The following is a 5,290-nucleotide window of genomic DNA, read 5'->3' as shown; positions in this document are numbered from 1 at the left end:
CGCCGAGCCTCTCTCAGCGGTGCGCAACGGGGCATAGGAGTGCAGTGACTCTGTACCACGGCTGCGCCTAACCTCGCAGATCGTCCACTACTTTCCTCTCTCTTTCTCTCTCTCTGTCTGTTTCTTTCTCTTTCTGTCTTCCCCGCCTTTCACTATTTACCCTCCCTCTTTCTCTATCCCGCATTCAGATCCACCTACATCATCGCCATTGGCGCCTTCGCGATCCTCCATAGAGATCCAGCTAGAGAGCCAAGAAAGAGAGAAAGAGGGGGCATTGTTGCCACGAGCTTTTAAGGGCAAAGGCGTAGTTCATGCGTCGGAATCGCAAGGAGGTCGACTTGTTTATGCTTTCGTGGTAACCAGATTGTTCCTTTATCCCTCCCCCCCCTTCCCCCTAGATTCGTATCCAGATTCTAGCTGGTTCACGAAGTTACGATGTCGTTAAATCCATCGATATACCGATATATCGATCTGTTGAATAACTTAATCTTTTTTCACGTCGATTCAGTATTCGTTCAATTTTCAAAAAGGATGTTTTTTTTTTTAAGAAATTTGTAACGGAATTTTTACAATTTTTACAATTTTTATATAGAGTAAGATCTGTTTGATAATTAGAAATATAATTCGTACCTCTCTGAAAGAGGCTTTTTTTTCAATACAATTTTGCCTAGGAATTTTTTCTTTACAAAAGAATGACGAAGCATTAAAAGTGACAAAACTTTGATCGATTTCACTCCCATAAAGAAATATATCTCTCCATATTAGATTTCCTGTTAACAAAAAATAGCTTCACGCATAGCATTAATATACTCTTATATATATATATAAAAACTTCCTATATATAAGACAGCATTATATATAAGATAAGTAAAATACTTTCTATCAGAATATATATGCACTTTTGAAATGCTGTGTGAAATTCTTAGCTACAAGAGTAGAGCCGAAAGAGGAGAATCTTTCGCAGCAGTGCACGCTTTAGTGAACCTAGACCTCGAGGGCATCCTTGAACTTGACGATAGCCGTGAGGGGTACAGAAGAGATCTATGCGTTGGCACACACACACACGAGCCTCTATAGTTATACGCGCGCACAGGCATTATCTTATACTCTATTTCATCCGTTCAACTTTTAGGCAAAAGTTATTTTTTAAATAAAATTGCAAAACGTTTTTTTCAAAACGCGTCATCGTTAAAATTCATACACATGTCATTCATACGCGTGTAAATTATTGGATGGAAATATAGGATACGTTTTGCATATTTGTGAATAACATCACATCCATGTTGATGTTGGAAAAATAAAAAAAGGAACAAATTCTTTCTTAATAATACGATATAAAAAAACGATTCGAGAATAATTATAAGTTACGATAGTTCTTTCTTATTTCTTGAGGAACTCGCGTAATTTAAGATCAACACAAGGAACCCCACAGCGAATACCAATTTTGCATAATCGCATATTCCGCTCGGCTCCTCTTCTCCTATATCGCGGTAGGGGATTCACGCGTGCTTATTTCAGAATGTTTAAGCAACATCTCTGTATATAATAGTGGGACGCATGGACATATGTAATTGTGCAGATTTAAATGTAAATACACGAACAATAGGAACGGTGTAATGCCAACTCGGAAATTTAATAGTTGAACGATGGGAGAGATGCGTTTCTTGTAAACTTCTACGCTTCTTAACTTAAGATTCTAACTTTCCGTTTCCGCTATGTAATCGCCTTTAACTATCCGTGGCGTATAATTTTATCAGTTTTCTAAGCGTTACGTTCGTGTCTAAGATCTGTTAGTATTATACTCGTTGTAATGGACGAAAGTGTTCGTGCTCGTTGTATAAAAGCTCAATCGGCTCAAAGTTTCTTTCTTCAAACATGAAGACGATAGATAATACTACTATCAGGAATTTTTTCCAACTTTGCTTTTGAAAGTAATATATATATAATAAATTCCACGCGTTATCTATCGAATATTATTGATTTTTAATTAAAAATCTAATAACAAGCTGTAACATCTTTATATATAAAGAGAAATTTAAATATTCAATGATCGGAATCGTATCCTTTAATTAACAGCCGTGAAATTAAAATTGGCCGTCCAATTTGGAACAGAAAATTCTGCAGCATACCATGATTCTCTTAAACATTTAACGAAATTTAATAAAGCGTAGTTACATAACGTAGTTGGTTGGTAAAGTGTCGCGTTTCAGAGGTTTTCCACCGTAATCCTTTTACGGATATAAATCGACTAATGAGATCTTTTTGTAACGAGATGTATTTCTTACCTCGATACCGGTGCTGTTTTACCGGTGGAGCAGCAACCAGCAGGGTTTGTCGAAACAATAATAAATCAATATCAAAGTTGTACGCTTTGATATTCGCCCGATGAAATTGAATTTTCAACGAGCAATGATCCTCGATCGAAATTTCAAAGGATCTAATGAGATTAGAGTTACAACAGCTCTTTCGATAAGGTCAGATTGCATCATGTCATACTACGACTACCGATATAGGTTGCTAATGAGGAGTGCACGGTACTCTGCGGTTTACCGCATGGATACCTTCATCAACTTTTTGATAGTTGCTCAGATCCGCTATAATAACAATAATCATGATGATGACGATGATGATATTGATCACATAACAACGACAATAATGTACTTTTTTTTTTTATAAACTTTTTAACCCTTTGCAAATGATAAAAACTCGATCTGTTCGTGAATATATTTAATTTAACGTGCGAGAGAATGTGCGAGAGGTATCGAGCAAACAAAATTAATAAAGAAATTCTCTTCGAATTTATACATATCTTTAAAAAAACTTTTCCACAATTTTTTTTCCAATATATTTCGTTTCGATATTCGATTAGCAGATTAATCGTAAAGGATATAATATAAACGCAGGCTTTGTAATCGCGCAAAATTATTTTCGTGCACACGGTCGATATTACGTAAACGTTGCTGCCCCGGTGACAAATTCACTCACGATTTATATTAAATTTTTCACGGATTAGATAGAGTGCGCCTCGTGCACGTTGAGGACAACCTATACGGATCTATGGGTGACCGCTCTTGCGTATAACGCGGTAAATGAAGACACGCGAATGTGGTTACAGACCTAGCTGAAATTCGAGATCGATCCACGCGCGTTTTCCTGGATTATAATTTATTCCCTTGTGTTTAAGGGGGAAAAATTCGATACGATACTTTCGTAATCGTATATACTATCCCTATTCTTCGGAAAATATATCGATGTAACTTTCGATGAAACGGCCAGTTTTCAGATCAGAAACTGGCAAAAAAAACTTTTGATCCGCTCGACGAGAGTTTTATTAAGAAATAATACGCGTAATAACGTTCCTTCCACGACAATAGCCCCGCTCATTTACCATAATGTCATATTGTTCCCGGTTGTGGCAAGCCTGGAGGAACACACCCACGATTCCCTTGGTTACAACCGTATAGAGCGTATACAGCTTTTCACGATTATTATAAAATCATTTTCCTTTCTACCATTGCGGTTGCACGGGATCTTGACTTAAAGGAGCATTGAGGGGACACTCGTGTTATGCGCAGTAGGATTGTGCGCATTGTTGTCGTGCACAATCCGGGTTCCGTGTGCTCGTATAAATTACGTCACCTTACTTTTCCATTCTTCGATAATCGATATATCGTCGATTTTGATAAACGATTCGTTCGATACGATATCGGGGCGATTCAAATGTAATCGCACCTGTTCCGTGGCCGTAAAATATTTATCTCTCTCTTTTTCTTTTTCTCTCCTTTTTTTCGAGAATGGCGATTTCGAACGGGAGGGAAGAGTGGAAAGCATTTGGCCGAGAGAAGTGGGAGATTTTATACACGTAGCGGGCGTGCCGGAGGGTGTGAAATCTTGCCGAGATTTATCTTTGACTCTACAATTTGCTCGTTTCGAGTCCAACCAAGGAACGAACTACATCACGAGCGATGCCTTTTTATCCGTTTTATCACGGTACCTGTTTCCACCTTCGTACCGTAAATCTTCGAAAGGGAACACGGTGCATCATGGTCTTTGTGCTATAACAAGAGAAACTATCGTTTCCATTCCGCGACCGATAATGATTTAATGACGTTTTCGAAAGTAGAAGTGGATCGAATTTTTCTTATCCAAGTTGAAATTGAATTCTCAAAAAATTAGGATCGCAATTCTTTGATAAAATTTAAAGCGAGGTTTGAATTGAGATATTTGATAATAATTTTTAACATTTATTAAGCAATGTATCTTTTATTCGTTTTTTGATACGTCCAATCGTTTATCCACGTTAATTTTTTAATCGCAAAACTTATAAACTTATAAATCTACTTCTCTTTTTTTAAACGCTCTCACTTAACGCTGTCTTAACTCTTTAAAAGGTTAAGAAGAATCGATTGATCGTTCGAGATCCAAATGCTGCGTTCAATCATTTATCACACAAACGTAACTGGTATCCTAGCATAAACATTCACTCGATCCTCAATAACTCATTCAGAGACGTAAATTTCATCGCTCGTATAATACGTTTAAACGCTTCATATATGATAAAAAAAAGTAATATTACATGTAACACGATTAATTATTCAAATTTCTAATTAAAATTTAATTCTTAGTTTTTTCTCATCGAGAATTATAGCTTTAAAAAAAATATTGACTTCCAACATAACTTGATTCATAAAAACATACGTACTTTTGAAGCACCTGCAAATAAAAAGAACGTATTAATTCAATCGAGTATTCCGCTCAAAAATGCACTTTTCCAACAATACGTGACAGAGACAGTGACAGAGTTATCCTATGGAACGTAGAATCGAATTTAATTTAATTTACCGTAAAAGGGCCATTTTGTATCCATTTGGTGCGATTATAAAACATAACCTCGTTCTTGCGAACGGATCGTTCATCTCATCGTTAACCGCCTCCGCGAGCTACCGCACTATCGCGGATATATCCACTCGTAGAAATTGCGAGGCGGAAAGATGGCGGAGAAGGAGAAGGGAAGCGAACTCGTCGTTAACTCTAACGGTCTCTCTAGCGATCTCGGTAGCCCCGTCTATGATCTTACGACCATTTGATCCCCTGCCTCTTCTCTTAAACTTAACAACGCGTATAAACGGTTGCGCGCGCAATTCTCGTTCGAATTGTTTCGAGTTGTTATGGATTTCTCGATTTTTCTCGAACGCGATAATAGTTAAACGCGTTTATATAGGAAAAATTTATTTATACAGCCCGGATAACGGAGGGGGATCGAAACGGATTTAATTATATCCTTCTTATC

At 37.3% G+C, this 5,290-nt stretch overlaps 1 long non-coding RNA gene across 1 annotated transcript; it reads right to left on the bottom strand.

Moving 5' to 3' along the window:
* Positions 1 to 3,769: 3,769 nt before the first annotated feature.
* Positions 3,770 to 5,284, bottom strand: LOC116185722. Its single transcript, XR_004150605.1, has 2 exons — positions 4,843 to 5,284; positions 3,770 to 4,713 (listed from the first exon to the last, which is right to left on the bottom strand). It is a non-coding gene; the product is annotated as an uncharacterized LOC116185722 (long non-coding RNA).
* Positions 5,285 to 5,290: the final 6 nt, after the last annotated feature.

This window comes from Apis dorsata, unplaced genomic scaffold (genome assembly GCF_000469605.1).
Source record: "Apis dorsata unplaced genomic scaffold, Apis dorsata 1.3 scaffold_263, whole genome shotgun sequence".
Lineage (NCBI taxonomy): Eukaryota > Metazoa > Arthropoda > Insecta > Hymenoptera > Apidae > Apis > Apis dorsata.
The sequence above is the reverse complement of the archived record's forward strand: the minus strand, read 5'-3'. Positions and strand labels throughout refer to the sequence as shown.